Source organism: Solea solea, chromosome 17 (genome assembly GCF_958295425.1).
Source record: "Solea solea chromosome 17, fSolSol10.1, whole genome shotgun sequence".
Taxonomy (NCBI): Eukaryota; Metazoa; Chordata; class Actinopteri; order Pleuronectiformes; family Soleidae; genus Solea; species Solea solea.
Window position 1 is genome coordinate 4610509 of NC_081150.1, and position 24054 is coordinate 4634562.

The following is a 24054-nucleotide window of genomic DNA, read 5'->3' on the forward strand; positions in this document are numbered from 1 at the left end:
TGGCACTTCACAAGTTCAAAACACGGAGTTTTTTATGAAAATAAAACCGTAGCGCATGTCTCGGCTCGTTGCTCAGAGTCTGCCGTCGGCCCTGCATGAATCCACCGAATCCAGGTGTGCACGTCATGAAATTAAGTCAATCATTTACTTACGCTTGTCATCCTCATGGTTCTTTCTTGTGAAACTGTTTTCCTGGCTGACAGTGCACAGTGACAGTTCCTCCGCTAATACAGCCGGAGACAGACAGAGGTGAAGACATCAAAGTGCAGGTGGAGTTGGTAACATAGGGGCTGAGCAGGATGAGACGATCACATCACCTGAGATAAAAGACGAGGCTTCTCACACAATCACACACACACACACACACCAAAACAAGACCACAGCAGCACCAGGGCCTCAATCTCGCTCACCTGTTAACACCACCACCTTCAAAAAGGTCTTGTTTCATCTTTTGTCTACAAAGTGTCTGGCAGTTGCAGTGAGGAGAGATATGTGCTCAGGCCTTGTCTGTTGCATGCGAGCTCTTGAAGGTAGCGGATAAAAACGAGGAACCCCAACAGAGAGGAAGAGAGAAGAAACCGCTAAAGGAATGTGACTGTACTCGCAGCGTGTGTTCACACCAAAATAATCCTCACAGGGTCTGTTTGTGCATATGTTGATACCATTTTTCATCTTCTGCCTCGTCCTCCACACCTTTACGCCTATGCGCTCTCTCCCTTTCTTCCTCTGTGTGAGGTGACTCTAAAGCTGAGAAGCCTTTGAGGCCAGACAAAAGCAGGAATCACACAGACAGGATCAGCTTAGAGCCGCGCGGGACCAGATGTGATCCCGCCGCGTTGTCGGAGACGCTCTGCCGCGCGCAGGGCGGCCTGTGAGGTGCCGTGGCGCTCGGCTCAGCCTTTCGCTGACACTGTCTCGCGATTCCGTGGAAACGACGCGGTGTAGTGGACCACGCGGATGATCTCACCTCTCCTCGGTCATTAATCAGTCCGAGTCCTGCCGGCGAAGGAAGCTCAATCTCAAAAACGTATTGAAGTTAAAACCCAGTCTGGCAGCGTGATGAATTAATTATACTGTTGACATGAAGGTTTGCTCAAAGAGGAGGGGGGAAAGCGGTGAGATGCAAGGTCTCGCCGTTGTGAGAGCCGAGTTAAATATCACCTTGGGAATATTTAGCATGGAGCAGTTTGTTAATGTACAACTCAGAGACATTATTACACCGGAGTGTTACCAGTGTATTTTTCTTAATGGGAAATGTTCTCCCTAATAACAAAGTGTGTCTGTTGGAGTGAGAGAGAACGGAGTGACCTGAACTTACTGCTCAGAATGTTATCAGTAGTGTATTGTATGTGCAACTATTAATAATTTAAAGTGACACGGCTCAATGGCAGACTAGAATTTACATCTGTTATCAGCTTTATACAACAGTGCTTCGAGTGAAATGCTAACCTTGGTGTGATAATGTGCACTCAGTGACATTGTTAGAGATGAAATGTTAAATAGGAATAATGTTTAGTCTGGTTTAGCCCGACAGTTGTATTTTTTTATCCGCTCTGTTTGAGCTCCCATAGAAAAAGAAATACATGGAAAAATGACTCCTTATATACATAGTCCTGTATCAGTCGTCACTCACATTTCTGTTTATATGTCTTTTACCCCTATGGACCTATACTGTCTATACTTACCGAGCCAGGGACATGGACAGGAGGGGACAGTCAACAGATAGAGAGGGGGAGACAAGAATGCCACTGCCAGCTGACGCTGTTTCCATGTGCCTGTCACCGCTCATATTGACACGCTCAAATTTTAGGATTGTGCTCGTCATAGACAGAGCAACACGAATATCGGCCCGACCTGACACGGCTAGAGTAAGCTCAAATGTCCGCTATTACAGCTGCGATGAAGCAAACACTATTCAAATGAAGCAGATACGCACACGTCACAAAGCTAATGAGTTATCGCACAGCACTTAACCACATAAGTGTAATGAAATGTCACACTGGCCAATCAACGACAATCAATTCTTCTTTATTAAGTCTTGTTGAACTGGAGCCACTGACAACTAATCAACATAGTCCATCCATCATTGTTTATTTTGAGTTGTTGTGGAGGAAAATAATAGAAACCACCGTTCAACGTGCTGTCGTCAGTAGTAAACGCTGCTTCTAAACGGATATTCTAGGTCAATCATTTATCAGTTTCCATTTATTATCACTTATTTTTACTCATTATACTGCTCTAGGTTATCTGTTAATTAAATGTTTACACTGCATTTAATTAATAGAGGAAGAAAAAAGTGGCCTCACGTTTAGGCTTTTGGAGGCTAATTCATAAATTAATAATTGTATATTTTATTATTTTATTATTTATTTTATTTTTTATTTTTAATTACCCCTTTGGAGTTTTTCTTTTTTTCATTTTTCATTTTTCATTTCAGGCCTGACCACAGTCCTGTACCAGATCAGGTGCTTGCAAAAAAACGTATTTCTATAAATTCATGGGTTTGTGTAAAAATGAACACAGGCAGGGAGTGTGTGAAAACACTACTTAATTAGTTCATGAATTAAATAAATAATTTTTTTAATGCAGGAACAAATAATACAAAACCACAGTGAGTAAATTATCTGCTGAAAGTGTAAACAAAGGAAACTGATGCGGCTGATCACGTTTAATCACAGGAGTCAGGGCAGGGCAGGGTTTGTTTTTTTTGAAAATAGACTTTTACCATATTCACCATCTTACTGCCATGTGTTCGCACGCCATTTACTCGAGTAACGTCGTTAAAATGTGTCGGATACGCTGGCGGAAAACCACGAAGGTCAAATATGGGGCAAATCCATGAAACAGATGCTGAGATCTGTCACTGCATTTATGACATCTTTAACCAGGTGGTAGCACGAGATGAAAACTGAGGGGATCACTTCACGTTACCAACATCGTACACTGCTCCTGTATGTCTTCTCCATATTTCATGGCGCTTTATCCGGGCAGTTGTTGAGAATGAGATACTTCAGGTTGGACCGAAGTGTAGGGTCAACACGTGTGGTGAAAAAGGATCCATGATGGTCACGCAGGATTTTAGAGAGAGAAGTTTTATCAGCGGTGAGGGATCTAAAAGAAAGTGCGGCACACTTTTCTCTTCCACTGTTTTTCTCCTTTTAAAGCATATGACTCGGCTCTGTTCCAGTGCATGCAGCGATTCAGCAATCGCAGCTACTGTATGTTCATCAGCAGGTAGGGGAGACGCGGGGTGCGTCTGCTAAACGGTGGGTGACCGGCTGTAATGATGCTTCTTTCGGTATCGCTCTGTGTGCATCTCGAGGCCTCCTGCTGCAAAGGCCTGTCTCAGCATTTCTTCTCCATCTGTGGGAGAAGGTCCGGCCCGCGCCGTTAGACTGAGCTGCCTTTGTAGAGGTAAAGAATAAGGTCAGAAGAGAAGCTTTATCTGAGGAGGAAATGTTTATATCCAAACTTGCAGGATGGGTAAAAATTAGTATCTTGTGGAGATCCAAACTTTGCACATATGGCTTTCTAGTGGAGTCGTGCTTTTTTGTTGTTGTTTCTTCGAGTAATAAATAAGGTCAGCCAGGGAAACATCTGCCTCAGCTTTTTATGGTGTTTTATCTCTAACACTCTGTCTTTTTACCTCTTAATTAATAAGTGGAATAATGGTATGAAGCCAGATACGTAATCAGTGACATCATGATTTGTATATAGTTTAAGAATAAATGTGTTTCCAGCAGATGTCTGTTTGCTCATCCAGCTGACACACACACACACACACACACACACACACAGCAGCATTCAAGTTGTGTTTCCATCTGCCAGGCAAATGTAAGTTTAGGATCTAGAAACTACATACTCCACTAATGTCTACATCTAGTCGCTTATGTATCTGTTTGGTGCTATATTATTAAAAGAACTAAAGTTTAGTAGTGGCTTCCCTAATATTTAAAACATAAAAATGTTCCTTTTGAATTAATAATGGTCATTTCTTGATCAAATATTTACAAATAAAGAAATGTACTCATCTCATTGTGGTTGAAACTCTCTTTCAAATGACTATAAGAGTGCAGCTCCATCATTTTTTTCATCAATAAGTAAACAAATTAACTTCAAGCTTGACAATCACTGTGAAATTCAAATGAAATTAGACACACAATGACTCTTACTGGAGTTATTTATTGTATTTTGGGCTCCAACAGTGAGGTTGTGGGCCTTAACAAACTAAACAAAAGACCTGTAAAGCTTGAGTGATTGTTCTCTGTCGGTTTGTCGTTGTGATTGTTTTCGATGAAACGCAGCAAACAAAAGAGCATTGATTCACGTCAACCTGAAACAAAAACATTCAAATTCAAGTTTATCATCACAATATAGTAGTTTTTTTTTTTTTTTTTGAAAAGTGAGTATCATTTATGTAAAGTCTACTACATTTGATGCCTACTGTGAACTTCCATACCGTAGACCTCGCCGGTGTTGGAACCGAAGCTTTGGAGCCGCATTTATCAATTATGCATGCACTGTAGAGAGACACTATGGGAGGAGGCACGCTGTTGTTTTACAAGCGCGTTGACAGATTTCAAAACCTGCAGACTTGTCCCCCTTTTTCCAGCGAGAGAGCTCTTAACGCTGCGTAGCCCAGACTCTGCACTCACTTTGAATTGTTCTGATTGTTTTGGCTCCACTGAACTATTTCAACACTTTTAGTCCAGTGCGCTAATCCCACAATGTGACAGTAAATTATGTGCATTTTTTTGAAACGAAAGAAATTAACACAAGAGGAATAATAAATATGAGAGGGGGGGGGGGGGGGGAATTAGAATTTTTTCAAATCTGTTTTGAGTGTTCAGTGGCTCTGCTGATGATTAGTTCACTCGTTCCTGTTGAGGACTGTCGTTAATTTGTCTTCCTTTGACTTGCAGCTCTGCCTTTTTTCAATTTGCCTGGCCAAAATGTTGAACACATGCGACGAGGTATCTTTCCTTCCATGTGTAAACACAAAGTGATTAACTGAAGGGCTTTTGAAAAATGGCATAAAAACTCTCAGCAGTGGCCTACGTTCAAGGTAAAGTGAGAAAATGCTCACAGCTGCTGAATCGCGCACGACGACGCTGACTGACGTGTTTCCCTCGCACAAAAGTGCAAAATATTTGGCAAAATTGGGGAATGACACGTGATTACAATGTGGCAAAGTCAGCAGGAGGAGCGAGTGGAAAGATAAGAAAGGGTTTGTGAAGCAAAACGAAACGCCTAAAAGGAAGGAGGAAGCAAAATAAGTGCGTTGTGGAGAACCTAACGCAGCCCTGCCATAAACCAAATTACAGATCAGCTTGACTTTGGCTCACATTTCTAGTAACCACAAACGCTGATTTCCTGTTTATCTAGATGGATAGAAAGGGGAAGAGTTAAGGCGTAATTTTAGACCATATTTCATCCGGCTTTAACAAGAGGTTTTCCCTGACTTGACATCTGTGCGGTGAGACACACACACACACACACACACTCACTCATATGACTCATTAGTGTGTCTCCCAGGGTTAAGGGTCAGGCTGAGCGCACACATGTGAGTCAGCGTCTGTCTGTGTGTGGTGTTTGGGTGGGTGTGTGTGTATGTGTGTGTGTGCGCGCGCGCGTGATTTTTTAACAGTGACATTCCAGGTTTATTGTGAGAACTTGTGGACAGGAAGCCCTGCAGGGCATTTTCTCACAGTTCAAGTGATGAACTCTGTTGTGAGTAAGACGGAGGACAGTGACGGCGGCCGGGGGGGGGGGGGGGTGGGGGGTAGCAGCGGTTAGGGTTCAGATGGCGACGTGTACTGTAGAGAATGAGGACACACACACACACACAAAAGCACTGTATTTAAGAACATGGAGAAGAAACACAAACCCAGAGCAAATGTGAACCTGCTGAAGAAGGGTCAAGGCAGCGGTATCAAAATAAACCACTGCAGCACAGATCCTTGTCAACAATAGGGAGAGTCAACGACCAGTGGATTAGCACTGAGAGCGAACTTTACTCACTGCTTGGATTAACTGTACAGTGACGGAGCGACTTCCTTTTCAGCCATGCTGATACTTGTCCTCGTCTCTGAGTCTAAAGGTCATATTAATTATCTTAAAAGAAAAATCTGAATCAAGCTTGTCTTCTTTCAATTTTTTAAATGAATGAAAAATACTGCAATTCAGACAATCCCTCTCATCTCCCTCAAAGTAATTGGTATTATGTTGAAGTTTCATTCCGTTGTCTTTGTTGGGCGTCTTCCAGCCTCACTTGATGACTTGTTTTGTAAATACATGCTCCGACGGCATAAACGCTGCATACAAACCTCATTAATTAGCCCCGCGTTTTGCCACAGAGGAGGTTAATATTTGATAAAGTGCAACCTTGGAGTTGGTGTAGAAATATTCTAGCGAACCAAATCAGAGTTAATTACAGTGCTGGGGACCTCACAGTGGGCCTTTTGTTGTGTGACGGGAGTTTACGCAATCAGTCAGAAATGCAAAAGGTGAGTTTCCCTCAGGCATATTCTCTGACAGCTTCAACTCTCACTGCTATCAAAATACACCGGCTTTTCCTGAGTGTGCGCCGGCGGCTAAACACACGGCAGAGTCGCCCAGACTCCTGCATGAAACATTATACAATAGCCAATAAATTCTCTACCTAAGCCTTGGCCTTAAAACCTTAACGCATAAATGTAAAACGACCTCACTTGTCAGGAAACACCCTTTTAGCACCGACGGGGTGGAGTGGGTGGGCGGGAAGGGGTTGTTGAAGTCAATCAAACGGACTTGCCAAGGATCAGGCCCGCACTAAAGAGCAGAACATTTGGCCTGCCTCGTGTTCATTAATAATTGGGTCAGTCCGTCTGAAGCTACAGCGCTGTATTGATGTGTTCTTTAGAAAATCCAGTTTGTATTCCCTCATTCCTGTCAGATTATCTTAAGTATACCTTCATTGACTCCACCTGTTCCAAATGTATTCGTTACAGTCGTATTCCGTAGCTTTATGTTGAGTAAACATTACACAGAGAACACAACAAGATTTATGGCGGGGGCCTACAGCAAGCAAATAAATGTCTCTTTTCACATTACTGTGTCCATTACAAGCTACATCATTGTTTTTATCCACCATTGCGAGTGAAATATTTCGCAGCAGCTTGTGACTACATGTTTTGACTCTGTACACATGCCACTGCTGTACTTATTTTATTTTTTTTGGCTAAGCTTCAAATATTTATCCTCCCTAATTAAGTTAATTGCCTCAGACTCTTAGCTCACTTTCTCTTCGTCACCTCACTCGCTTAACTAGTTTTGATTCCACATGTATGTCGACAAACGACTTCAGGGCACTGGGCGGTGTTGGGAGGGGAGGAGTCAGTCCAATGTAGCAATAGCTGGCTAAATAGAATCACTAGCAATACACAAAGTTATGGTCCTATCCTAAAATTCTTCACAGTTAATCACACTTATACACTATTTTATATGTTCTAAAAGTACCTTAACCCAGTGTTTCCCAACCCTGGTTCTCAGGGAACACTGCCCTGCTCCAACACACCTGCACTCTGCATTACCGTAATTACACGACAGTTTGTTTGTATCGGAAAAATTTCAACAGTTTCTGAAAGTCTCACGTCAAAGCCATCGTGTTGTTATTGCAGTAATTTCAGAAAGTCGGAGAATTAGCGTCTTAGAGAGGAGAGAGTTGGCCTGTTTTTAGACATTGAGACAAATACTCAAACAAATGTTGATTTAAATGTGTTTTACACTGTTCAACTTTGAAATGTATAATTGAAATAATGAAATTTATTTTTATAAATATAACTTATTTGTTTTTCTTAATTTTAAATTGTTATTGCATGTTAAATAGTGTATTAAGTTGTAAATAACTGCCAGATATTGAACGTTATTCTGGAAAAATCAGGAAAAGCACAAGACATTTTCTGGCCCGTTTTATGGTTAAAATAAGCAAAAAAAAATAAATAATCCAGACAGACTTTTTGAGGCTCAGGTGTTAAAAGGTTGAACAAGAATAGTTGACCAAATGGATTAAAACAGGCTAAAACAACCTTCAAAGAGAGAAAAGAAATACACGTGCAAATACATGTTGATTCTCTCATTCCACACCGATTCAACCCAACAGTTCCAGCAGTCTTTATGTGAGTTGGCAGTTGTTCGGGAACCTGCCGGTCACCTTGACTTCTCAATCAGGATCTTGAAACATCCAGAAGACGCTGGTTAGCTGACCTTGTCACTCTGGAGCTTGGAGAGTTAAAAGATCACATAAATAAGGTGGAGCTGGTCCATTTAAAGTCTTTTTTAAAACAAGCAATCAAATCTTAAATCTGATCCTGAAGTGGACGGGAATTGGTGTCATGTCGTCCCTCTTCCCTCTTCCCAGTTAAAAGACGAGCAGCTGAGTTTTGGATTAGCTGAAGGCGATGGAGGGATGACTTAGCCTCACATAGAGAGTTACAGTAGTTTATATATTTTGATAAAAGCATGAATAACAAAATGACACAGGCAGAGGGATTCTGTGACACAAATCTGTGTCAACAGACTTCTCAGTTGAGCTATAGTATTTATTTATTTATTTATTTATTTCCCTTCCTGACTAAGTGGTTTATCCTCGAAAGTCGCTTTGTATTACAGCTTTCTTTCAGCTCGGCGGCAGATTCGCTCCCCAGAGGTGTGTGAGACACGGCAGCTCAGGGTGAGGAGAAAATAGTGGCGTTAAAAGGAATTATTATATTATATTATATTATTTATTTAGTTTACTTTGACAGCCCCGTCATTTTTTTTATTCCTCCCTTTAAATTCTTCTTTTTTTCCGCCCTCTTTTAATTAATCAGAGCATTTCTATTTATCTAAAAACGGCGAGTGACTCCACAGTATCACCCTCAGGCACCTGCACCCCCAGCCTGGTCGGGAATCACTAATCTATCCACCAACTGAGCAAACTGAACCTGATTCGACGCTTCGCCCTCTGGGAGAACCGGAGAGCGGCGATGACATCAAATAGCTTCATGCCACATGCTCCGGGAAACCTGACACCGCTGATTGGTTTATTAGACACAGCCGTCTTTTAAGACTCTAATGTGGGAGTGGTGTAGTCATATTCCACCGCAGGGCAGCGTTCACTATGTGTGAACAGCAACAATAAATCAGCTGCCACCTCTTTATCTGCGCACTGCCCCTGCAGTTAACAGGATTGGAGAGCGGCATAATTACATCAATCTGATTATGATATTTGTGTTAATCCTATTAAATCGTGATAATGGAGTAAAATGGCCACACTTTTGTTTTTTTTATTTATTTCATGCGTTTGAAATGGAATAAAAAAAAAAAAAAGGCACCAAGACCAAAGCTGCAAATATTATGATGACGGAACCCTAAAAAAACATGTTTTTGTACATTTTTATTTGTACAATTCTGAATTCAAAACTACCTGAACCAAGTCATATTTCAGCAGGTAGTTGCACGGTGCTTGATTTTCATTCCGAGAGTGACCTTGCCCCGTCTGAGCCTGACAGCTGCTCAGTCTGTCAGGCTTCTCTCCGTGTGCCACAGCAGCAGCTGAGGAGCCATTTTGAGGCCTGATGCATTCAACAGCTGGTGGTGCCAAGCCTACGGTGGGTGTAAGAGGAGGAGAGGAGAATGGGGAGAGGGGGGAGACGTTGTCTGTATGGCGAGCCATAGAAACATGGGACACGGAGCATGTCGGGCGACAGGCACTCAGCCAAAGGGCAAAACAATGTTTGCAGGAGAAACAGGAACACTGCTTCACTCACACATTGCTCACACACTCACAATCATATAAAAACAGGAACACTCATAGTACAGTGTAATGTCTACTATGAGATCGCTGCATGTTTCCCATATGCTGCATGTTTCTTAACATTCTTGTCCCCACTGTGGACCAGGTACACGTTTACGACAGCCTGGGAAAAGACAAAAAAAAAAGTAGTTGCTTTGTCTTTTTCCCCTCACGATCCCAGGATGTGTTTATATAAAAATCCACCGTAGGGCGTCAGGTGAAAGGAAATCTCCACCGCTTTGAATGTTTACAGACACGGGAGGATCCGAGCGACTCAGCCAGGGAGTCGTTTGGACGAATGACCTCTGTCTGGAAATATCTCAGACCTCTGGTTGCACTTCGCTGCAACTCACTCACTCTGTAATGACGAAACTCGTCCACATCCAGATGTTCAAAGCACAACCCCCCCCCCCCCCCCCCCCCCCTCTCCTCTGGTGCTGTTTGGAGTGTTGCGGTGTGCACAGAGTGTCGGTTTGGTTAAAATGGAGCAGAGAGGACGCCACATTAAGGTGGAGTTTCCTGTAAAGTTGCCCCTCTCCAGCGTAAATCATCCTTCATTTTTTGGAATGACACTGAAATTCACTCCGCCTTCATGTTTTCACTCAATCACAAAGTGTACTGTGGGTGTTGAGGAGTTTTCTTGCTCTTCTCTAAAATGATGCCCTGTCAGCTCTGTGTGTCAGGACCAGTTGTCCTTATGGAGACCAAAACCTGGTCCGAATGAGGCAGAAACTGATTTCTGAGGAACTGGTTCAGTTTAGGGTTCAAATTTGAAGTGGGATTCGGTTAAGATCGGGGATTAGGCATTAACTGGTTATGGTTAAGGTTAGAGATAGTGCTTTGTTTATGCTGTCCTCCGAATGCTTTGTCTGTGTGTGTGTGTGTGTGTGTGCTGTGAGGATAAATATTGGTTTAAACCTATCTTTGTGAGGACATTTTGTCTGGTCCTTACAAATACAGTTTCTATTTTTAGGGTTAAGAAGGGTTTAGGATTAGGTTCTTAGGAGTGACGTTTAAGGTTCGAGTGTCTCTGAGTGTCCTCACTGTCACTAACAATGCCGCACAGGTGTGTGTGTGTGTGTGTGTGTGTGTGGAGATGACAAGACAGCTGAACAAATGAAGACGGAGGGGTAAACGTTTAAAGCGATACACACCAGGTGGATGATGAGTATCCAGACGGCACTGTGCTTTTACACATATCTTACATGGAGAGAGAGGACATATCCGTTAGATAAGGAGAAAATAATAAGTGTTGGAGCCAAGGTCTGTCTCCTAATCACTCTCTAATCAGTAAGTTCAGCCTTATAACACACACACACAGTGTATGTTTGTATTTACCACCTAATTACTCCTGAAAAACATTCAATCTTACAAAGACGCTGTGCATTTGGACATTTTTATTATTATTATTATTATTATGATTATTATCAACAACAAAAAAGACAAAGTCCAACAATAATGATAATGCATACCAATAAAACATGGTGACAAGTAAACAGTAAAATAGAAACCACAACAAATTATAAATGTGTCCAGCCTTCTACTTAAATAAACTTCAAATAAAACATATAAAAGTGTCGGCATTTGATTCAGATTTGGTAAAAACAACAGAATTAATGAGATTTAACGAAACTTTTTGTGTTTAGTGAAAAATTGTGTAAATCCACCTCATGTTGTTGACCGTCAAAAGTCATTTCCCATTGTCCAAATTCTATTCAGCCTCTAGATCTCATAGTGTTCTTCTCTTTTAAATCTTTAAACAGGGAATACACTGCATTTTGAACATTTACCTATCCTTAGTTGACACATCATGCAGCCCCTCTGCTGCACCGGAGGTGTGCAAATGAATATTTCAGCCAGTCAAAGTGGAGGTTACTCCCCAGTCACATGTGCTCCTGGCACCGGCTGCAGAGCAACAGGTGGGGCATTAGTGGCAGGCACACGAGAGCTCAGCGGGACATGTATTCATGTATTATGGGTTGGATCACTTGAGTTTTTTGGAGAAGGTTGTCAAGCACATTGAACAGACTGCCAGTCATGAGCGCGACATCCGACACAAGAATCAAACCGAGCAACTGTCATTTAAAAAGACTTAAAAATCCTGCAAACATGCGTTAATCGCCAACATTTAGCAAAGACATGTCTAAAATCTCAATATTTAACAGAGCAATTTTAACAAATACTCATTCACAGTGAATTCCCTCACCTCACAGGCAAGAACCGCAGTGTCAAAACTGTTCCCTAAGAGTAAGAGAGAAGGGGAGTGGAGAAACAGCAGCAGTGGAGCTGACCCACAGGCCTGGACGAGAACAGGATCCACATACACACACACACACAGGTTTGTCTTTTCATTACCTGGTTTAACTGAGCCTAAAAAACAATCACATCATGGTGCTTTTCCATTATACAGTTCTAGTATGGCTTTTCTATTAGGAATAGTACCTGGTGCTTTTTTTTTTTTAGTCACTGCTCTAGCGAGGTTCCAAGCGACCTGAGCTGATACTAAAATGTGAGGTCGACAGACTGACGGCCTTCGACTGGTCCGAGCGTGTCGTCACTGGAAGAGTCAAGACTCTACGCGAATATTGCAGAGCTGTATATCAGTTAAAAAGACTTAAACATCCTGAAAACATTATTACATTATATATCAAGTGAGAAGTCGACTCATTTTGCCATAGAATTCCATTTAAGTCGACTTATTTTTGCTCCTGGTAGGTATTGAATATATTTTTACTTTTTTTTTTTCTATATACACGTCTCTTCTTCAAGAGCACATGATATAAATGTAGTCAATTTTGTTCCCATTTAGAGGAAAATATCCAATAAAACACAGCACATATGAATGTGGTCCAATATGTGGCAGCACTCTGTGAATTTCTGCTTTTAAACAGATGACATCATATTGGCCAAACTTGAGGCTTCAAAGCTGTAGTTTGTTTTGCAGTCACTGTCATACGACAGCGCGTTAACTACAGTGTAATCTTAGCACGTATTGCTTTGCATTTAAATGTAAGTCATTTACATTTGCAGCTTAAGGGCTGCTAACACCTCAATTGCTTCATCTAAATATAGACGCTTCCTTTCCTTTTGATGGTGCGCTCGGGATCACACCCATTCATCCACCTGCCCTTGTGTCATCTCCACACTCTGTGGCATAGTGAGCGCTCTGCCGCTGACTTACATTACAGGTTTCTCAGATTTGGCCTCGGCTGCTTATGTGTCACCCGGAAGGTTTTTTGGCAATAGAGTCTTCACATGTCTCATCAAAAATATAAGCTCCTCTTACAATGCTTGTATTTCAGTGGAGCCTCTTTTCCCACAATTATAAAGCTGAGCACAGGAATTGCCTTTAACCAGTCGCTGTACAAATACTTTGACGTAAACCACGCATGAAAGAGCGTTCTTCTTCCCCCAGCAGTATTTAATGAAAGGAAATGCACAAAGAGGAAATGTGACACTGTACTTTTATATAAACCCCTACATCTATGCAGGCTTAACAAGTGATAACGTTGGACTTGGTAAACTGTGTAGGATCTTATAGGGATGTGCAAAGTACAGCAGCTATTATTTAGATATGAGAGGCACATTATCCTTGGCTGCAGGCTCTAAATGTGCAGGAGGTACTTTGACTGCCGCTACAAAAGGACTACGGGCCCTAATCGGGGTTTTACTCATCCCCTTCCCTCTTATTCATGACAATACATCTCATCGTGGAGTATCCGTCCCCCTTTTCATGTCGCTCCTCAGGGACGTAAGCAGCATCATAAGTGATATTCCATGCATCAAGTGTAGTTCTGCCAATTTATTTTCCATAAGAGCATGTCAGTCAGGCTCGAAAGTAATAAGCCGCCACTGCTGGTGAAGACGTTTGCTAAATAAATACAGCCTCTCCGTTCTGACACCACAAATGTGTGCATATGACATGCCGTCGCCATGGCACCGCCTGTCAGCGTCGTTGTCACCGGTGTCGTCATGGCAGCGCGGGCTGATGTTAATGTCTCCTGTGGGTGTTTCTCCCTGGCAGGAGCGTGGACGACGGCTTCTGTTTGGCCAAGAGAGCAGGAGGAATTTAAAAGAGCGGAGAATGAATTCATTTTAAAGAAAGAATGTCATCATTTCTTACCTAAATGTTTTGGGGGGGTTTTCAATATTACTTTTACTTTTTATGGCTTATGTTCTTTCTTGCTTGCTTGCTTTGTCGCTTTCTTCCTTGTTCTCTTTCTTGCTTGCTTGCTTTCTTGCTTATTTTCTTGCTTGTTTTGTCGCTTGCTTTCTTTGTTGCTTTCTTCCTTGCTCTCTTTCTTGCTTGCTTGCTTTCTTTCTTGCTTATTTTCTTGCTTTCTTGCTTTCTTGCTTTCTTGCTTGCTTTCTTTGTTGCTTTCTTCCTTGCTCTCTTTCTTGCTTGCTTGCTTTCTTTCTTGCTTATTTTCTTGCTTGCTTTCTTGCTTGCTTTCTTCCTTGTTCTTTTTCTTGCTTATTTTCTTGCTTGCTTTCTTTCTTGCGTATTTTCTTGCTTGCTTTGTCGCTTGTTAGTCGCTTGCTTTCTTGCTTGCTTTCTTCCTTGCTCTCTTTCTTGCTTGCTTGCTTTCTTGCTTTCTTTCTTGCTTGCTTTGTCGCTTGCTTTCTTTCTTTCTTTCTTTCTTTCTTCTTTATATTTAAGTTAGTAAGTTAGTGTACAAATGTAAGTATATACAGTTCAAGCATTATAGGGTCTATAAACAAAGAGCTGATAGTATGGTTGATTTTTAATGGAAATAAACTGCTATTAAAAGACAAGTCTCTCACAGCTACTGGTCAGTAGGAGGTAGAATATGAAAGACATTTTTCTTTTCTCCACCTTTTTATTTGTTCAGTCTCTCCATCTCTCTCTTGGGGGAAACAGACCCGGGCTTTGGAACACATGTGGGATTCGACTGGACTGGTCCTGGTGTGTGTGTGTGTGTGTGTGTGTGTTTTGGATTGGGGGTATATAATACCTATTAACGTATAGACTAGGTGCTGGAGAGAATCACCACTGTTTTCTTTTTCAGTAGCGTGCCCAGAAAAAGGTTTGCACTGTAGCCGTGCCATACGCTCTACCCAGGAAATGGGCTTCACGTTTTAAGAGCACATCAGGCTTCGGTGACTTATGGGCTATGTAAGCCAGTGTGAAGGTGCATTGTCGGCAAATTTTACTAATAAAGACACGGTAAAAGAGGGGGGAAATGTGGAAAGAAAAACACTCTCCAGGGGCCTGTGTGGACCAGGGGACTGGCTGCTTTTAGCCCTGTCACGGGGGCCTCTGTGTTCCAGGTGTTGCATTTTAATTGGCAATTCTGTGAGCAATAAAGCATTTCACTTGCTTTTGCTTGTAAAGCGCTTTCATTCCATCTCCAAATGATGTAATTACCCTGCTGTCCCAGGCGTGAGGGCGGCGTGAGAGGAGAGGAGAGGCGTTCTGCTCTCCAAGCAGCTCACTCTCTCTCAGTGAGACGCCTGGAGAAAGGTTTCATGGGGTATGTTTTCATTTAGGTATGCAAACACCATAAAGCAAGGCAGTCGTTTGCACAATAAACCGACAGTTTAATTTTATTTTTTAACTCCCCCTGCTCAGTGTGCGTCTAATATTTATGAAAATGTAAAAAAAAGTTTTCCATCTATGTGTGTGTGAGTGTAGGTTGAGAGTACGCTTTGATGTATGAGGGTCAGCGGGGGGGGGGGGGGGGGGGGGGGCTTTTGCTCTGTGTTCCCAGACACAGATTTTGTTTTTGTTTGTCCAAAGTTGACACGTTTTTTTTTTTTTTTACAAAACCTCGGGAGCATATTTTTATTTTCATCACAGTTTGAGACTGACGTCCTGAAAACAACGTAAATGTCAGGGCTTTTGTGCAGTTTTGCTTTCATCTGTGCTGCGGCACACTGCTTGATCATGACAAGCAGACACGGTGCCAATGCAAATATTTGTTTTTTAAACACGGCTGCTCTTCACCCTTCTAGAGGGAACTTTTTTTTTTTTTTTTAAATAAGTACGAGAGGTTTGCAGTTACAAATATGCTAATGAAGTCAGCTAACCCATGGAGCGATGTTATCACTTGAAATTTTATGGGAAGGGGAGATTTTTAGAAAATGATTTTCCTGTTTATGCGGTGTGCAGTTCCCTCTGAAACACGGAAAGGTCAGAGCCAAAGCCAAGTGTTTGTCGGCGGAGTGCGTGGAGAAGTGTAACACTAACCTAAAGTCATTTGACTAAAACGAATCTCATGATCCACCTGAGGATTGTGAACCCTCAAGAACAAGTTCAGCCTGTCAGTTTGTGGCACGGAGCGAGCTCTGAAATACAAACTTTATTTGATCAACATCGCCTACCGGTGAAGGTGAATAACACTGAATTCCACTGACCAAATAACTCAGCATGGACGTAAAAACATAGAGGAGAAAGTCAAAGGGAAAACATTCTTTTTGCATAAGCCCTACCTGGCAACGTTTTTGCATATCAGACCTCCCCAGTGCCTGCCGGTGCTCCAGCAGTATCTACGTTGCCAAAAAACACAAAAACAAGCTGTTCGCTATCACGGCTGTTCCCATGGGAACAGACCCGCAGAGGGTGTGCCCGCACCGACACTCATCTGCACAAACAGAGTGAAAGCCTACTCCCCGCTATACTACATAAACCAGGAGAGAAAGAGGTGGGAGTGCTGCAGCTTCCACCTCCGACCGTCGTTCCTCTAAGAAGCGGGGCCTCCTACAGAAACCCTGCTATCAGTCTAAGTGATTTGCTGGCTCTGCTTGTGAAAAGTGCCACATGGGAAAAAAGGATCAAGATTCCTGAGACGCTGGGCCTGCAGTGCTCATTCGCACACTTCCTCCCCTTAATAAAGACCACACATTCCCAGGGGCTGGATCAACGCTGGGCCAGCAGAGCTGCGGTTTCAAGCCAGCCAAGGCCACAGAATAAAAAAAAGCAGGGGGTGGGGGGGGGGGGGGAGTTAGGAGTCGACTAGCAAAATAATAAACAAACAAATGCCAGGCCAAATCAATTACTTATTTCAATCACACTGCAGAGGTAAAAGCATAAGTGCATCTGTGCTTCTTTTTTTTTTTTTTCTATCCGCAATTGACTCGTGTTATCAAGTCTTACATCAGAGAGTTCAGACCCTTCTTTACTCCGGCTGCATCGCCACAGGTGGCAGCGTGTAAAGCTACAGCTCCACATTATACAATAAAGTAAACATCCAGAGGCCAAAACTACAAGTCCACTTCAAATTAGAGAAAAGTGAGGATTCACACGTGTTCACACACGGCATAAAAACTACATAATATATAACAATTCACTTATGTGATGGGGCACATGCAGAATGCAGAAAATAGCCAAACCTCCTTCCAGAAACCTTTTCTTTTTCTTTCTTTTCTTTTCTTTTCTTTTCCATCATTTTCCACACTGTCAACAGCCTCCATTGGATGTAAGCTATTCGACCAAATAAATAGCCGCTATGAAAGTGGTTAACGGCGTGTTTAAGACTCTCTGAGTCGCTGCCAGTAAACATGTACAATCAACTGTTTTTTTTTGTTTGTTTTTTTTACATCCAAAAGTTAAAAGAAAAAGCGTGCAAATAAATCCTGCTTTTACAAAATTTATGACGTCTAGTTTCCTTGGATCTACTCTGCAATATGTTGAGTCACCTTCCGAGGTGACGTTGACGAATACAGTTTGTGATGTACAACACAAGAATTAATGAAGTGGCTTTTGGTTTCAGCTGAATTCAATTATTTTAATGATGTCGCCGTTGGTCCTGGTTTTGATGTAGGGATGATGCATCATTCTCAAAAATTGTAAACAAAAGCACTTCCAGAGAACCAACAAGATTTTTGTATTGAATTAGAAGCAGTGAAATTTAAAGATGTGTATTTCACTTGACGTCAAATCGTCTTCAGAGCGAAACAAATTGATTGACCAACATTTGCTTTAAATGAGAGAAAATAAACATGACCCCAGAGAAATTTGTCGGCATGCGTTCGAGAAAAGTGCGGAGTGGCATAGAATATAGTAAGTAAAGTAAAACGATAGTGTAACTTCCATGAAGAAATTAAAACACTTTTAACAAAAACACTCTTTAAAATTAAACTTCCTACTCTCATTTTTTTTAATTTTTGCCTTTTCTGAAAAGTTTTTTTTATGTTTAATTCAGGTTTTAAATCAGTTTATAATTTTTAACATTTGACATTTTGGCAAAAACACTAGTTTTTAATGCTCTTCAAACTTTAGTTTCCCCCTTTTTTGTCTTGTCACAGCTGCTAGCCTACCTAGCATGCTAATCAGCTAGCTTGGCTTGTATTATCAAAGAGCTAATGCTAATTGTAGCACTAAAGAGTTTCCTTTGTGATTATAAAAATGTTCTTCTACAGACAAAGATTTGTGGATTTGTGAATAGCAGCAAACAGTGTTGGCTAACAGGTTAAAAGCATGTGAGTGGTTCTTTATTGTAAATTGACACGACACAATAAGAAGAAGCTTTTAGCGTTAACACGTTTTTATTGAAGCTGCATTTCATAACTTCATGTTGTGGCTGTTATTTTTCTGCCTCGGGCTCTGTCAATCAATACTATCAGACACGACGCCATGGATGTATTAGTAGAACTGGGTTAGCGCTCACCCAGTGTGTATTTCAGAAAAAGGTTGAGATTTCTGGGTTCATTTCTGGGTTCTGCAGCCTATAGACTTTGCACAGTTGTGTTACTCCATCTCGTGGCTTGTACACAGCCGTGATGAAAACTTAAACTCTGTGAAATAAAAATGTAGAATATCAAGATATATAAATGCATATGTTTAAGTTGTTTTTGCTATTGTGGTCTATGGAGAAAATTGCTTTTTGGACTGCATGAATATTTTCTGTTGCAGTACCACAAGTGGCCACTGAAAGAAAGAGAAAACAAAAAACTAGGCTGCAAGCCAGAGTGGGAGGCAGAGTCCTGCACGGGCCAATTTTTTAAAAAAACCTTTTCCCACCCGTATCAGTGAAACTCCATAGCGTAACCTGTTAACCGTCATTATGTCTAATCCAATACCGCACCCCACCCGTACCGTTAATAAAAGCCCCGCGACCCGACCTGTGACTGTGATTAAAAACATGCAGATTCCCATACTGAAGTGCTTTGTTTTTACTTGACACATTTTCAATTAACCATGGCTGAAAACCCCCTCCAAAAAAACGGCATCTAACTTTCAAAATAAAAAGTAATTTTGGCTGGATAACAGTGATTTATTGTATAATGCACATCTTAAAATGTGTTTAAAAGTACATTTTTGTTGCCAAAACATGGTCCAGGACTCTTGTGGGAGATACTCTATCCAGTTCTTGAAATGCAGCCATGGTATACACCAGCAGTGCAGATAAGAAGTATTTATCCCATCAAAACTATGGATAGATCATTCAAATTCACTTCTGAAGGCCATTTTTTCATGTTTTCAGTCAAACTCCAACCTGTTTTGTGGTTGTCTCACTTTACTAGTACAACGTAAAATTTTTAAACTGCATATTTTTTCTATTTAGATGCAGTTTTATCATAATTTTTTAAGAACTTTGCTACAGTCCTTATATGCAAATCAAAGTAGATGTTCCTCTGATTGCGATCAGTTTGTTTATTTTAGTTTTTTGTTTTTTTTCCCTACTGCATAATTCATGTCCTAGCAGTGCCAAGATTGCTAAAATGTAAAAAACAGCAGGGAGGGAAACATAACGCTTTTTAAGTGAGCAATAAATCTGGCACTTAAGAAAGGTTGTCCGTGTGTGTGAGCGTGTGTATTTGAGCGTGTAAATGTACTCAGTGTCCTCAAGTCCACAGCCTCCAGAGCTGTCAGATGTTGTCTGGCCCCACAACATCCGTAACCCATGACCCCTGTAACTCCTGTTTTGTTCTCGGCACTCCAGGCCCCTCAGATATCCCTCCAGTCCAACTCCCCCAGATGGCAGACAGTGCTCTCTTCTCCATTCCTCTACACTACCCCAGTAGCCTTTGACCTCCCCGGCACCTCTGCCTCTCTGTGCGGCTGGCCTCACATTCCAGTAAGGGAGCTGAAACCTGAGCTCCCGGTGAGCTCATCGCCAGGCCACGGAATCAAGAGTTAAATGATACCAAAAAACTGTGAGAGAAGAGAAAACGCAGACAGAAGGGGGAGAGGCAGCCGCTGGTGCAGGACAGGTCTGGAACTGGTTCTATTGCGTCTGCTCGCTGAGGCTCCGAAAGGGTTGAGTTACACCAGAGAACGCGAGGAGGAAGAGGAAGAAGAAGAAGAAACTGCTGGCGTCTTTTGAGTTATCTCTGCTTTTGTGTGTGTCTCCGCGGCCTGGCTGGCTGGTGCCTGCAGTTTCCTCTTGACACACTCTAGCAAGCCCGCCGACCTCCATCCACGCTTTCAAGTTAACGAGCCCCCATGGTCTCGTCCTCAGGTCTGAGAGCCGGGCAGGGATGTGAGTGTAATGCAGTGAGGCTGTGCTCTCCGCTCTCCCTGTGTCTCTGTTCTCCCGCGATCCTGCCATGACCACCAAGTGTCCAAAGATGGTAAGTGTCCCTCTTTAAACTGTCCTTCAGTACGTGTGTGTGTGTGTGTGTGTGTGTGTGTGTGTTCTACAAACACTGTATGTCTCTGTGCTAAAGAAATAGTCAGGAAAAAGAACCCCTGATGTCACTTCTCAGGATCATTGTGATTCATGTCTCATATTGTGATGAGCACCATTAAGACGCTTAATCACCGCAAACATAATTAAACCAATCAGCGTCTCGCTCCTGCTGAGTTTGGAGGATGACTCCGCCGAGTTTGAGAGAGAAGCTTTTTAGCCGAGAGCGTCACCGGCTGAAAGCGAAGATGCACTTTTAAAAGTTTTAACAGTGCCATTAGATAAACCTTTCAGTCGTGAATTATTCATGCATGCCATGTTTCCTTCTAGTTCGCTGCCTGTAGTTCACTGACCTCGTGCTCTTGTCTTGTCAACCTCTGGGGTGACAAATCCCTCGGAAGCAAAGTGTTAAGCGGGGCTGATTATTTTAATGGCTGCCCTGCAGGAGACGCTAAATAAAAGGTTGAGTACACATTTTTAAGCATCATAAAATCGTACAATCACATCCTCTCTCTGGGGGTTATTTTAAATATTCAGAACTGCGAAAGGGCCAGTTTTACATTCTTAAATCTGCCACCTGCTCTTCTCTTCCTTGCAGAAAGTAATTTAAAATAATTGTGAGTGTTTTGTGGCAATAACTCCGAGTGTCTGAGGTGAAGCTCTAACAATTATCTCTTGCAATGGTCTCATTATTTAAATGGGTGTGAAGTGCTCATTGTTCCTCTCAGGTAAACACAACACACTTTCTTGGGAAATAATGACATCTCAGTGATGAAAAACTTTTTGGTCTTATTGTCATTATGCCAGAGAAAGCTGCCTTGAGTGTACTCCCTTTAAAGAAGCTGTTTTATTCACCGGTTGTACTTCGCCAGCACACCATGTCCCACACCACCACTGACACTGTGATTAATGAGGAAACAGAGAATAACAGCACACAACTCAGCGACATCCACACATGACCTCTCATGTTTCATTATCTTCATAATTTCACCGCATTCAATTCAATTCCTAAAAAAAAATTATCCATATTAGTCGACATATACAGAGCCACAAGGAGCTGTGTCATCATCGTCATAATTTCATGTTTATTTTGTGATATTTTTTTTTTAAGTGCGCCTTAAACGAAACCACATGGAAGAATTACAAGTGTTTGCCATTTTAAAAGCTTTTCTGTCGTCAAACATTTCCCCTGCTAACAAGCTTTTCCCACTAACGGTTGCTCCACCTCCATAGCAACAAGTAGCATCACGGTTAATATACTGATAAACCAAAGTACTATTTATGAAGGTAGAACAGCACGTTCGCCACAGTCTCTGCATTATATTAAAACATTACTCAAAGGATAAATAGTTAAAAGGTAAAGCAGTTGAGCTAGTTTCACAGTTTTCAATATAATGACACCTGTTTTCCGTTTTAAATCAGTTTAATAGACATTTTTAAGGCTTAACGCTTGGCTTTGAGCTTTAATACTCCATATGATATATTCATACATTTAAGGAGTAATTGACCAATTACTGGGAAAGTGCTAAATTGAATTTGAACTCACTTTTTTTTTTTTTTTACACCATGATGTCATAGTTTTCCTTACAAAACCTTAAGTGTAGGCTAAGGGCATGTGCCAGTTTGAGGTGACCTTTTCCAAATCATCCAAACGCCATGCATCATGATTCATGCATCAGTTCAGAAAATATGTCACTAACGTGTCAACGTAGGTGACAGCACAACATGCAGCCACTGGAGCGCGCGGGGTTCAAGTGCTGAAAGTAAACTCTTTCACCCATAATTGCTTTGGGCGACAGGCAGGTAGTCAAAATGGTTTTATATAGAAGGACATGAAGGAGCTGGATTTGACAGCTGGAATGTGTTTTTGTACAGTGCAGGTGGAAAGAGAGAGTTTAAACGCTGGAATTAAAAAAATATCTGACATTATTTTGGCAACAAGGATGACTCTATATACAGTACAGCACGCGCACACATTAGTATGTGGGTTAAAAGTTAGGATCTCTTAACTCTGCTGGGTTCCCTTTTTGGTAAATTTCCTAATTACCAGACTGTTCTCTTAATTTACTTTCTCCTTCAGCGTTACTGACTGTACAATAGAATTGATCAGCTTCCTGGCAGGATATTGAATCAGTCCTCGACAAGCTGAGTCCCATTGTACTACACAGTCAGCTGACCGCAGTAGCTAACTGCAGGCATGAATCACACGTTGTCTGGCGGTGGACATGGCCCGGGGGCAGCGCTCAGTTTTGCAGCGAGGGAGCAAAAAGGAGAGAGCGTGAGGAGAGCTCTGAGAGAGAGAGCCCAGGGGTTGCAGGGGGAAAGAGGCGGAGAGTCAGACCACGGGCTGGTTCTGGGGCCAACTGGGAGACAAGGAGAACCTTGTCTGTGCACCGTTGCACCGTTGTCTGGGCATGTAGCGGGAGGACAAGGCCTCTCGCGGATGAAAGAAAAATAGAGTCAAATACCAGCGGATAATGTGATTACGGGCAAATTGGAGAATGAAGGTTAATTGGAGTTAAGTGTCCACAAAGAAACGGCCCTATATGTATACATCTGTATGTCTGCCAGCGGGTCTTGAATTCTTAGTGCTGCCGTTAAAGTAAACACATAACTCAATAGTGTAGAAAGAATGTTGTAAATGTATATATTCTGAGGGTAATACCTGGACACTTGAGGTCCAATCATTAGATTAGAGTCAATGACTGAGACATGTGAAATAGAATAACATGAGAACCAGTGTAAAGAAAACATTAAGCTGCTGCAGTGACCTCACTACAAGCGTCTCACTTTTCTGGAGGTCGAACAGAACCTTCTGTGAGCCGTGATCAATCCCGCCAATAGTTGTTTTCATCAAACGCTCATAATCTTCCACTCGTGACAATTGGTGCCCTGTTTATGAAGCATCTGTCATACAGAGAGACAGAGAGACGAGCGTGGCAGTGTTTAAAAAAGGATTCAAAAGCACAACCTTGACCTGGAACGCTCGACCGCAGCTTTCGCCATATTTCAGCTTCCAGCCCTCTTGTTTTCTGGCTGGCGCTCGCACTGTTACGGTAAATCCAAATTTATCGGCCAGTGTTCTTTACAGGGCATAAAAAGCATAAAAGGGAAATCACAGCTTTGATTACTCCCCTAACAATCTCCTGAGAGAGGGACTGCAATACAAAATACTCAGGGATAAGGAAACCCTATAAACGTACAAAGTGGCCATTTAAATTTGGCCCGAGTGCTCTCATTGAACAGGCGCTGCAACACTGTATATTCCAAATTGCATTATAACACTGGTATGTGATCGGGACGGATTAAAGTAAAGAGCGCTTTGACGTGCGAGTAATGAAAAACATGCAGCGTGTCAACATTAGCTGTGCATTAGCTGTGTGGGCCGCACCAGAGATGATTTGTAATGTTTAATGTTCTACACAGGCAGTTTGTTCGGTACATGCTTTATTTTTAAACCACGTCAGGATCCCAAAATCTAAAGTGCAGATTCTTTTTTAAGATTAGGAGTTGCTTCGAGTTTGCCAACACCGTGTTTGAATTTAAGAGAACAGGATGCAGTGTTTAAAGACAAATCTGTAGTCATTCACATGACGTGTGCTCATATGCCAAAAAAAAGCCTTGCGGGCTTCTTTGTGCGTCTACACT

General features: G+C 42.0%; 1 protein-coding gene across 3 annotated transcripts in view; it reads left to right on the forward strand.

Moving 5' to 3' along the window:
* Positions 1–24054, forward strand: part of flrt2 (fibronectin leucine rich transmembrane protein 2) — a 115934-nt gene that overhangs the window by 48798 nt on the left and 43082 nt on the right. For 2 of the 3 annotated variants that reach the window (XM_058613354.1, XM_058613352.1), the window contains exon 1: positions 19679–20350. The exons of the other annotated variant lie outside the window; for it this stretch is intronic. The gene's annotated coding sequence lies outside the window, so the exon portion shown is untranslated. Of the gene's footprint in view, positions 1–19678; positions 20351–24054 lie in introns of those variants that run through there. 3 annotated transcript variants of the gene reach the window in all.